Genomic DNA, 12,919 nt, shown 5'->3' with positions numbered 1-12,919 from the left:
GGCTTTAGAGTGGTTTCACAGGTCGGCACAACATCGAGGGCCGAAGGGCCTGTACTGCGCTGTAATGTTCTATGTTCTATGGAGAACTAAATCGCAAGATCAAGCTGTAAATGTTAGGGAAATCAAGAGTCAGATTTCTGACTGTATAAAACACGAATTGAAATCTAATTTCCAGCATCCACAGCATTTTAAGAAGTAATTGCAGCTCCATTGATTAAAGCCTGATGTGTTTTAACATACGTGATTGGCTCTCAAACTAAGCAAGTGAAACTTTATGGATCTGCAAAAGGCAAAGCCATATTCGAGCACTGCTCAAGATGTAGGATGTAGTATTGTAAGAGCCCTCATGAGGATGACCCAATTTATCTCCCCGTGAGGCCTGTGGAATATGAGCTCACCCGCTAATGGGCGGAGACCCACAAGCTGGGATTCATCGAACATTTGCTAAATAATCCTCAGTGTGCTAAGAATTACACTTACAACTAAGTTAAGCTTGTCAATCGGGCTGTCAGTGTGATGCATTTGCCTGTACTGGAAGCTACATATGTTAACCCACAAGGTTGTGTTCTTTGCAGACAGAACAACATGTGTATACATTGCATCTGTTTCAGCTCAACAAAATAAGTGACAGCCATTCGCTGATCCATTCCCCAGGGCAATGCCAGGTCAAGAAACTTGGCTTAAATTTTCAAACAATGCTGACTTGATCTCATTTTCTGGTGCAGCACAAACCGCCAGCAGCGGGATTCTCCGTCCCACCAGCCGGCCAATGGGGTTTCCCATTGAATGCATCAACTGGTGCATTCCCATGGCATTCTCTTCTCATACAGTATAAATTGTTGTTTTCCCCTTCAACTGGTATTCTTGCATGGTGACCTGAAGAGTGGAAAAGCAAAAAGTTAACTTGTTCTTTTCTCAGCAATATGATCTCAGTCACGAAAGTTGTATCAAACTCATCAAAGGACCAAAAATGAACACGTTGGAAAAGGACATTTCATTTTAAAAGGACAGATTGCAATACAAACCAGGTCTGCAGGCAGACAACGGCATATGTATTTTTCAAGACAAGCAGGCCATGAATCATGAAAATGGTGCGGAAAGGAAACGGCCTTATCTGATTCAAAGAGGGGCAGTTGAAATGCAAATCATTTGTTGCCCTGGCCAGGCAGAACCACAATATCTTAATGGGATAACAATTAAAGTTGTCTCCAGCGGCCATTGTCAAGAGACCAGCAGAAACCAGAGGCATTTCAAGTTTTTGTAAGGGCACTGATTAAAATCAAATTACATTATGGCACCTTTTGGTTGGAGAACTCAATCACTTCCATCCTATCAACAATCAGAAAGGCTTCCTTTGTCCTGGAACTCACCTGTGGGAGGGGTGAGTATTTGACCCATTCAGGGTTTTGCCCTTAAAATGACAAGTCTGAGGACCTGTTTTTAGAGACTCTGCCCTCCTGCCTGACACACGCTTCGCCTTGCTGAAAACAGACCACGAGAACCGGGGGAGCAACAGCCACAAAGACTGGCCAGCTTGGAAGAAGATCTAAAGAAATCTGTGTCAACGCTTCTTTAACTATCCTGTTCCTGGAGCGGTGAGTATATTCCTCCAGCTCACAGAAAACTCCCAATTAATATAGATTGTTGAGGTTTGGGGTGGGTGAGTGAATATATCTGTGTATCTGTGTTTGCGGGCGCTAAAGTAAATCTGTGTAAATCTCTGTAAGAGTTTTCGATGTGCCGTTTAGTCTCTTGTTTTACACATAGTATTTCATAATCGGTTTGTGTGTGTGGGTAATCTGAGTTGCAGAAGACTTAATTTCTCTTGAATAAGTCAATTATTTTAAAACTACTATTGTTGTAGTCTCACCTTCCTTTCACTGTCCGCTCTGGTCAAGTCACAATAATTGCCAGGACATAATCCCGTAGTCGAGGACCAAAAGGGAATCCGAGCGCTTCGAACATGCTCACTCAAGAGAAGCTACAGGTTAGGAATGAACAGTGGTCCCTCTTTCTCTCTCTCTTGTGAAGATGCACTAGTGGGGCACTTCCGGCTGACATTTCACCATCAACAGGAGAGAGACTCATACAGGCGTAGGTGGCAGTCAAGATGACTGGTGTGGCATAAGGACAACCTCATTGGTTAGGTATAAACAGTGAGACTTGTTCCCTCTCTCTTGCGAAGCTGTCCCAGTGCGACACTTCGGGGTTGTGGTTTCAACACCTGCAGGAGAGAGACACCCACAGTTATCTGTGACACCCAATACCAGCCTGGTGTGGAGTAAAGAAAACCCTTCTCGTTACAATTAAAGTAGTTATACCTATCTGATTTCCAGCTACAGAAGTGTCTTATGACAAATGCACAGGAATTGGTTCCATTCCATAACAATTGGCAATTGTTTTTCACCTTTGCAGTAGCAAAATACTCCTGTAAAGTATCTTGGGACATTGTCAGACAAAATCTGACACAGAAAACATGAGGAGATAATCGGAGAGGTAATTAACAGCTTCATCAAAGAGACACACTTCAAAGGAGCATCACAAGGGGGAGAGAGTGGCAGAGATGTTTAGGGAACGGTTTAGAATGTTGGATTTAGCCACTGGAATGCACGGCCAAGAACAGTGGTGGATGGAAAATTGTGGGTGCACAAGAGATCAGAATTTGATTCAATGATACAAGCTGGAGATGGGAGTGAAAGGTGATGCCGTGGGAGATTTTAACGCAATGATAAGAATTTCAAACTTAGATGTTGCCGGACTTGAGCACAAGAGTAATGTGTGAAATGGATTTAGTAGTAGATGAATTCCTGTCCAAAAATTAGCAAGCTTCACATTGGGAGCTTGTCCTGAATAAGTTGTGATGAATATCACATTCGCCGCAGAATTCGGCTTAAAATAAGGCATTTATACAAACAGCTTTTTAATTCAATGTGGAATAAAATCACTTCAGCTAAAGGTCAGGTAGAGGTTATCACCTTATAAGGGAAACTGAAGCGGGTTTCAAAGACTCATTAATACAAACAAAGAAAGGCTGTTCTTTTGACAAACCATAAAAATTCTTTGATCTCCCTGAACCTATAGACAGTCAAAACATAAGGACGGGGAATCCTTCAGATAAACAGATACACAAATCTTTCCCTAACTATACCTCTTGACACTTAGAATAACATCCTCACAAAAGTGTCTGTTTTGGTATCTAAAGAACATAACAACACTGAAAAAAGACAGGCCTCGATAGGGGCCCCCTTTGCCAATATACCCTAGGACACCTGACATTTACGCAGACCCTACGGCCATTAAAAGATGTATTAATGATAATACATCCAATTAGCCATTTGGCTATAGGTAATTAACCAACCATAAATGACAGAATGACAGATGCCGTCCTTGAACGATAAGAGAATCTCATGTATATAACGAGAAGGCATCTTAGCAGAAAAACACACCAACACATTTTCCTGCTGACCCCCCTCCGGGGTGAGAGTCAGTTCTGTTCTTAAAAGCTTGTGTCGTCAGACAAAACCACAGGTGTAGTAAGTATGGTTTTGTATAACTTCTTAGAAATGTATTAAGAAATTGATAGGAGATACTTTACGATTTTCCTTGTTTCAGATATCTCATTCTATTGAGAGAAGTTAGTGTATTAACAGACAATTAAAGACTGTTATTTGATTTATATTTTAACTCTGCAATTCTGTATCTATCGGGAGTATTTTTTATCATAAAAATACTTTGATTAAAATTATACTGTGTAGACTCACTCTCAAAGTCTAAAGTCCTAGACACTAATTTAGGAAGCCTCAAATGGCTAGGACCCATGACGACAGAGGTAACGATTTAGTTATGAGGATCTGAGCTTTTCCCATAAAAAGAAACTGAGATCCTGTTTAACTGTCTGAGACCCGGAAAAGCATTCTCCCTTCGTGAGATCTATTCTGAGTCTCAGCAGAGAAACAGATTTCCCTCTTTTGTGGGTTAACCTAGAGCGTAGGTTGTTAATAAAGTATTATCAGGTCCGGAATAACCTAAATCCTTCACAAAGTCATGGGGTGGGAATTTGAAAGCTGCCATCCGATCACCTGAGTGCATTGTCTGCGGGTGCATGGACAACTATCACCACTCTTATCGGGCTGCAACTAATGGAAAATCCACCCAAACTAATTCAGAAATCATTGATGATAAGAGCCTGTATCTGTTACCTTTGACCACACAAAATGCCTTTGTTGGAGGAAGCGAGAATAGGGAAGGCTTTCCTTCCTGTCAGTTTGAAGAATAAATGCCATTGCAATCAAATTGCGCACTGCAACCCGGAGGAAATTCAAATGTTTTGATCGAAGCGTTTCAGAAATCAAATTTTTTTTGTATCTGTTGCCATTTTCTGAAGGCAAACAGTAGCACTCTGAATTATTCATTCACTATGGGTGGTATGACCATGAAGGCGCATCAGTTAAAAGCAGAATCCACAAGAGGTGGGAATGTAGCTGGGCAGAATCTCTCTCATGGAACATGGAGGGCAAAGCACGTGAGTATGCCACATTAATCAATCAATCTCTGCAATTAGTTAAGTGGCTGTTGCTATTATCCAAGCAACTGGACTAATGCACTGTAAATCCTAATTACGTTGTTTGGATGTTGAGCCAAATATCATTTCAGTGGTTTGCTTCTTTGTTGGAGTTGTCTGTTGTCCTTTTGTCATTTTACTCTTGCAGATTGCACAGTTTGCATTTTATCCATCAATATCTTTTGGAAAGGCAAATTGAAGTGCTTCAGAGATGCTGCAGTCACAGTGTTCAGCATAAAACCTGATCCCAATTCTATTAGTGACAGAGCCCACACAGGGCACAAATTTCCATTACCCGCTCAGAATGTTGGCAGCACACAACTCACAGGCTGCACAGCTGGACATTTCTTGCCAGGTAATCCAGTACTTTGTGCAGAAAGAGTCTGCAGGCATGGCCTAATGTTGGTATGCTGGCGGGGCGAGGATGGAAAACGCTGGCAGCTCTGGGAATCCGAGATTGACCGATACAAAAAACATGGACCTTCCCTAAACGCACACAGAGACCCTCAGCCATGGACACAGGGGGACGGCCTTCCCACAGAGAGAGGGAACCTTCCATGTGTCGTGTTGTGTACTCTGGGATAACACAGGTTGCAACTGGATGCAGCTTTAACCAAAAGATATTCCAGACCTTGAAATTAGTTCCATCTGATTTATTGAACCAGTAGCACAGTTAGCACAGTTCTCTATGAGTCCGACTCTCTGCTAACCTAAGTGTGGCTACTCTGTCTGACTGAACCAGACTAGCTCTTAGCCACGTGCTGGAGGTGTGATACTGTACATACACCCTGACTCACTCTGTAGATGTTTATCAGTGGAAAGAGGTGGAATGTGAGTATCTCGTGCCTTTTATAGTGAGATACCACCCCTGAGTGTCCTGCCTGCTCATTGGTCATGTCCTGTTCTCTGTGTTCATTAGCTGCCTGCCTGTGCCTGTCTGTATATCTTTATCTGCATGTCTGCACATCATGACATCTCCCATTTTTAAAAATGTTTTGTTGGCACATGGGAACATACTTACATGTGGTGGCATATCACAAATTTACAAGCGGTGGCATATGTGAACGTATTTACATGTGAAGACAGCTGTCTAATATGAGAAAACAGAACATAGCAAACAAAACAAATGTTCATAATTCCAGTCTCTGGGGCTTGCGACTGATCCTTGTCGACCGCCGGAGAGGTGGTGGTGGGGACGACGGCGCCTTGACAGGCGGGATGGAAGCCTGACTGGTGGCCTCGTAGTTCGAGGTATCATGGGGTGGCAAAACAGCGGACGGAAATGGAGAAGAAAGCGGTTGCGGGCAGGCAACTTTGCGCAGTGCCTGTCTGTTTCGTTGCACAACAGAACCATCAGCCATACGTACAACATACGAGCGGGGCGCAGCCTGTTGAACAACGATAGCTGGAGCAGACCAGCCACCATCTGGTATCTTGATCCTGACAGAGTCTGCCGGGTATAACACGGGCAAATCGGTGGCATGAGCATCATAGCCCTGCTTTTGCTGGTTTCGGAGCAGCTGCACCTTCTGCAGCACTGGGAGGTGATCCAGGTTGGGCAAGTGTATGGCTGGAAGTGTCGTCCGTAGGTCCCTGTTCATCAGGAGTAGAGCCGGCGACATGCCAGTGGACAGTGGGGTCGCCCTGTACGCAAGCAGCACAAGGTAGATGTCAGAAGCAGAATCCGCGGCCTTGCAGATGAGCTGTTTCACAATGTGCACCCCTTTTTCAACCTTCCATTGGACTGCGGATAGTGTGGGCTGGAAGTGACATGTTTGAAATGGTATGACTTGGCAAACAGAGACCACTCGTGGCTGTTGAAACACGGGCCATTGTCACTCATAACAGTGAGTGGGATACCATGCCTGGAGAACGTCTCCACACAGGCCGTGATGACGGTCCGAGATGTGAGGTCTGAGAGCTTCACGACTTCAGGGTAATTGGGGAAATAGTCAATAATCAACATGTAGTCACGACCATTCGCACAAAAGAGGTCGATGCCAACCTTGGACCACGGGGAGGTCTCAATTTCATGCTGCTGGAGCGTCTTCTTGCTCTGCGCTGGCTGGAAGCGTTGACAGGTCGCACAGTTGAGGACCATGTTCAAGATGTCCTGGCTAATACCGGGCCAGTAGACAGCCTGCCTGGCTCTGCGTCTGCACTTCTCGATGCCCAGGTTTCCCTCATGGATTTGGCGGAGTACAAAGCTCTGGAGACTGAGTGGAATGATAATCCGGTCCAGCTTGAGGAGGACACCATCAATCACCGTCAGGTTGTCCTTTACATTGTAAAATTGAGGGCACTGCCCTTTCTGCCAGCTATTGGCGAGGTGGTGCATGATACGTTGCAAGAGGGGATCTTTGGCTGTCTCCTCGCGGATACGAACCACCTTCTCATCAGACGGCTGAAGGGTGCTAGCACACAGCTGCACCTGTGATTCAATCTGCCGGATGATTTCCAGCGGTTCACTAGGCAATGTGATGGAGCGGGACAATGCATCAGCGATGATGAGCTCCTTGCCAGGCGTGTACACTAAGTCAAAGTCGTACCTTCTGAGTTTGAGGAGGTTGCGCTGCAACCGAGGCATCATGTCGTTCAGGTCCTTGTGGATAATGTGGACCAGAGGCCAATGATCCATCTCGACAGTGAATGTTGGCAGGCTGTAGACATAGTTGTGATATTTGAGAATGCCAGTGAGAAGATCCAGGCATTCCTTCTCTTTTTGCGCATACCTCATTTCAGTGGACGTCATGGCTCTCGATGCGTAGGCTACCGGTGCACAGGATGAAGTGTCATTGCGTTGAAGCAACACCGCACCGATGCCATCCTGGCTCGCATCTGTCGAGATCTTCGTCTCCCTGTCTGGGTCGAAAAGTGCCAAGACAGGTGCAGTGGTGAGCTTGGCTTTCAGCTCCAACCACTCTACCTGATATGCTGCCTTCCACTCAAAGGCAGTAGACTTTTTTTACCAGGTTTTGTAGGGCCGTGGTGTGTGAGGCCAAGTTTGAGATGAACTTGCCTAGAAAATTGACCATGCCCAGGAAGCGCAGCACCGCCTTCTTGTCTTCAGGGACCTTCATGGCTTCGATGGCCTTGACCTTGTCTGTGTCCGGGTGCACGCCCTGCTGAGAGATCTGGTCACCTAGGAACTTGAGAGTCGACATGCCAAAGCAACATTTGGACCTGTTCAGCTTCAGGCCATTGGCATGGACACGGCGGAATACCTGCTGGAGACGGGAAACATGCTCTTCAGGGGTCGTGGACCATATGATGATGTCGTCCAAGTACACATGATCCCCTTCAATACCCTCCATCATCTGCTTCATGATGCAATGGAAGATCTCCGATGCCGAGACAATGCCAAACGGCATGCGATTATAGCAATATCTGCCAAACGGTGTGTTGAAGTGCAGAGCCTTCTGCTGGACTCATCCAGCTGGATTTGCCAAAATCCATGTGACGCATCTAACTTGGTGAAAAAACGTGCGGTCGCCATCTCACTGGTGAGTTCCTCCCGCTTCGGGATGGGGTAGTGTTCACGCATTATATTCTTATTGAGATCCTTGGGATCAATGCAGGTGTGCAGGTCTCCCAAGTCTTTCTGACACATACCATCGAGCTGACCCAGTCAGTCGGTTCCGTTACCTTGGAAGTTATGCCCTGTTGCTGAAGATCCTTGAGCTGTGCCTTCAGGTGCTCCCTCAGCAGAGCCGGGACCCAGCGTGGTGCGTGGACCACTGGCTTGGCATCAGGTCATAGCAGAATCTTGTATCGATATGGCAGTGTGCCATATCGGCCTGAAGATCTACATTGGAGGATGTCGTTGTGTAAACCCGCTGCACGAGGTTCAGCTGCTTGCAGGCCTGCACGCCAAGTAGGGATGCCCTGTCTGGCTTGACAATTTCAAAACGTAACCGTGCATGAGTGCTCCGGTTGGAGACGAGTAGATGGCAATGTCCCAGTGCCGTGATGGCATTTCCGTTGTAATCCAGGAGCCTGCAGGCTGCTGGAAGGACCTTGGGGGGGCTTCTTGATGCGTTTGAAATCTGCTTGTGAGAGGAGGTTGGCAGAAGCACCTGTGTCCAGCTTAAACTGGAAGGAGCAGTGGTTGACCTGCATCACCGCACGTTATTCGTCCGCAGAATCCCCAGCGAGTATTGATTGAATTTGTGATGAGTTGGATGTGGCATATTCACATTTGGTAATGATGCCCACGCAATAGGCCGAGTCCAGGCATACTTCCTCCGGATTTGTTGTGCTGCCAGGATCAGAATCCTGTCATCGTTGTTGCACACTCTGAACGTGCCGACATCGGAATTGGGAGCGCTGGCCCCTGACTGGTGGTGCAGACCTGCACAAGGCTGCATAGTGTCCAGGCTTCCAGCAGTTTAACATCGCCTGCCTCTTGCAGGGCAGTGTTTCTTTATGTGGGCATTGCCGCAGTTCAAGCATATCATGACGTCGGCGTTCTGACGCTCTGCACGTCATCGTACATGCGCAGTGCGGGTGTCGGCCGCTTCATGATCCCGTTCGCATATAGCATGCGTGGGGCCCCGGGAAGAGCGCACAAAATGGCCGCTTTCATCAATGCTAAGGCGCTGCATCCAGGCAATGGCCTGCATGCTCTCTGCCTCGTGGGAGGAATGTTTCTCATTTTCGGCCGATTTGTACTGGGCATACCGATTTTTGCCGTACTCATGCACTGTGCATGTTTCAATCGCGACTGGCAGGGTCATATGCTTGATTTTCAATAGCTGCTCTCTCACAGGATCAGAATGAACTCCCAAAACAATTTGGTCTCTGATCATGGAGTCAGCAATATAACCATAGTTGCAGGACAGCGCTAGCAGGCGGAGGTTAGTTAAGAAGGAGTTGACAGATTCATCTTTACCTTATAGATGCTGTTTAAATATGTAGGGCTCAAAGATTTCATTGGTGTCCACTTCACAGTGACTGTCAAACTTGTCCAGGATGGTCTGAAACTTTGTCTTGTCCTGGCCTTCGGTGAAGTGAAAAGAGTTGAAGAGTTCGATGGCTTGATCACCCACTGTTGAGAGGAGAAGCGCGATCTTCCTTGCAGCAGACGCACCCACGAGTTCTGAAGCTTCGATGTACAGCAGAAACTTTTGCTTGAATGTCCGCCAGTTGGCACTGAGATTGCCGGAGGTCCTGAGCTGGTGAGGAACCTGAATCTTCTCCATGGTGCCAGGATACATTCGCTGGTCGTCACGGAACGGACTGAGGTAAACCACCTAGATTAAGCAGTCTCCTGGTAGCATGTCGTGTTATGTACTCTGGGATAACACAGGTTGCAACTGGATGCAGCTTTAACCAAAAGATACTCCAGACCTTGAAGTTAGTTCAATCTGATTTATTGAACCAGAAGCACAGTTAGTGCTAACCTAAGTGTGGTTACTCTGTCTGACTGAACCAGACTAGCTCTTAGCCACGTGCTGGAGGTGTGATACTGTACATACACCCTGACTCACTCTGTAGATGGTCATCAGTGGAAAGAGGCGGGTTGTGTGTGCTCGTGCCTTTTATAGTGAGATACCACCTCTGAGTGTCCTGCCTGCTCATTGGTCATGTCCTTTTCTCTGAGTTCATTTGCTGCCTGTCTGTGCATGTCTGTATATCATTATCTGCATGTCTGCAGATTCAGACTCCATGGACACAGGAAACACGCTCGACATGCAAAAGAGGAATCCCATCCTACCGATAAAGATGTTTCCTCCCCCCCCCCCCACCCCCCTGCGGTGAAGCTCTCTAAAGGGCCCCCCTCTTGATACATCCCCTTGGCAGTGCCCTGGAACCTTGCCAGGAGCAATGCAAGGTTGCCAAGGGCAGTGCCAGGGGGCAGTGTTGGGACAGTGTAGGGTACTACCCAGCCATGTCACTCTCCCCCACGGGCTATATTTACCCATGTGCCACCAGTGGGTTCCCTCTGCCTGGTTCCCATTTTCAAAAAAAACTTGTTGTAACACTCACCACCATGAAGCCATGCCAGCGAGGGCAAATTCCTGATGTGGGGGGAACATGCGGCAGGGAATCTCTTTAATTAGACTATAATTTATTTAAATGAGGTTCCCAGCTTTTTGTGCGGGATTGTCACTGGGAGGGGAGGGACTGAGGGTTGCATGGAGGATCGGAAAACGAGATCTCTCCAGGCGATTCTTGATTTTCGACTCTTGCAATAGTCTGCGCCCACGTCGCCGTTCGCGCTTATGGCATGTGTCTTTGTTTGAGCGGATGTGACAGGGTGGCTGTGGAGAGGATGTTTCTTCCAGTGGGAGAATTTAGAAGTAGGGGTGTCTGTTTGAAAATAAGGGGATGTCCATTTAAAATGGAGAATTTATTTCTCTCAGTGTGTCGTGAGGTTTTGGAACTCTCTTCCTCACAAGCCCGTGGAAGCAGAGTCGAATAAAATTCCTTCCACCAGCACACTGCTTCACACACTTCATAAGTAATGTCATTTGAATTAGCCTGTCATTTTTAATTTTAGTTTAAAAAACCTTGCCACACCCTTGCCATATCTTTTTGGAATTATTACATTTCTTGCACTGAGGTATATTAATGCCTATCTTTTAATGTTATCATCCGTAGTCGCTCTGAATCTCGCGGAGCTTTGGAACATGTAAAGATTTCAACAATGGCAGATAGAACAATGATTTCACATATTGTAACAGTGACTATATTTCAAAATGTATTTATTGGTTGTGCAGTGCTTTGTGGCTGCCAGCGATTCTGAAATATATATAAATGCTGGTTCTTTATTCCTCCAGAGGGGTGCAGAATATCTTTCCTTGTGATTTAACTGGGACACAAAATCCATGTTCACTTCTACACCACCAAGAGGAACGCTAAATCCAACATAGTTACACATTTTGATCAGCCCACTGTTTTAAACTAAGCTTTAAATCAAAAATGACCTTATTAATTTACTGGTCTGAAGCACTGCGTTGAGTTTTAAAAGACTGAACAACAGCATTTCAGTGACTTAAAACAGCTGCTTCTAAGATGGCTGAACATTTGCAGATCTGCACCATACCAATTCCCAAGCCAGTAACAGTGAATGGAGACAGGCTGGTCATGAAGAACACATCAAAGACAATCACTTTGGAGGGCTATGAATGACCAGATCTCCTGCCCCATCCACAAAACATTCAGACAATAACTTGTGTATTCAGCTGGGTGGGAACAAGTTAATAGACTCAATCACTTTGGGGGGTGGAGTCCGGCTGAGAAAGGAACCTGTCCAGTCATAAATTTAATCACGTCTAATCCACTGGCCTGGAATTAACTTGCTATGACCATATTTGGATAACTGCTCAGTTAGTTAGAAGGGATCATGTGATGAGCCTATTACCCGTTATGGGGGCTGGTTTAGCTCAGTGGGCTAGACAGCTGGCTTGTGATGCAGAACAAGGCGCGGGTTCAATTCCCGTACCAGCTGAGAATTCTGAATTATCCCTTCGTGTACCCGAACAGGCGTCGGAATGTGGTGACTGGGGGCTTTTCACAGTAACTTCATTGCAGTGTTAATGCAAGCCTACTTGTGACAATAAAAAGGTTATTATATTATTATCCTGTGTGTTTTTAAAATATGTTTCTCCAGGCCATCGAGAGCACAAGCAGCAGGACGCTGAGTGGGTACTATCTATCTCTTTTTTATCCTCCCTCCATCCAACCTAGAAGCCTGAGCGTGGAGTTTGACGATCCAGATGCAGCAGCCAGGGTTTTAAGAAGCAACCCAGAAGCTGTTAGCTTCAGAAGTGAAATGAAAAATGAAAATTGCTTATTGTCACAAGTAAGCATCAAATGAATTTACTGTGAAAAGCCCCTAGTCGCCACATTCCGGTGCCTGTTCGGGGAGGCTGGTACGGGAATTGAACCATGCTGCTGGCCTGCCTTGGTCTGTTTTAAAAGCCAACGATTTAGCCCTGTTCTGGGGCTGGTTTAATAATATCATCCATCAACAATTTTAAATTGCCTTGATGCAGAATACAGAAGAAATATTGGGCCTGGCCTGAGGCCATCCAACTCATCATTATATAAAATTTGTACATCATTAACTTTTATTGGAATTAAATAAACTACTTAATCTATCCTCCCACTTTGTAACTTACTTGTGTGTGTGTGTGTATTGGAGCATTTTAGTTTTTATATTTAAATCAGGAGTTAAATACAATAAATACTTTTCAATTTTCTTTTCTAAAATATTACAGGAAACCTGTTTTTGTGTGTCTTTCACAGTCATATCATGGCAACAGATAAATACCCTATGAATTAGTAAACCTTTTCTAAGAAACCTTACAGTCAAACGAGGAGCGGGAAAAGAGGGGAGCCATTCTATTCTAC

General features: G+C 45.7%; 1 long non-coding RNA gene across 1 annotated transcript; it reads left to right on the top strand.

The window, feature by feature from the left end:
* The first annotated feature begins 3,984 nt into the window (after positions 1–3,984).
* LOC140398817 (uncharacterized) lies at positions 3,985–12,671 on the top strand. The gene is made up of 2 exons (XR_011937568.1): positions 3,985–4,522; positions 12,177–12,671. It is a non-coding gene; the product is annotated as an uncharacterized lncRNA (long non-coding RNA).
* The last annotated feature ends 248 nt before the right edge of the window (positions 12,672–12,919 follow it).

The sequence above is a fragment of the Scyliorhinus torazame genome, chromosome 22, assembly GCF_047496885.1.
Source record: "Scyliorhinus torazame isolate Kashiwa2021f chromosome 22, sScyTor2.1, whole genome shotgun sequence".
Lineage (NCBI taxonomy): Eukaryota > Metazoa > Chordata > Chondrichthyes > Carcharhiniformes > Scyliorhinidae > Scyliorhinus > Scyliorhinus torazame.
Note: the sequence above shows the minus strand (reverse complement) of the source record. Positions and strands in the feature narration are given on the sequence as shown.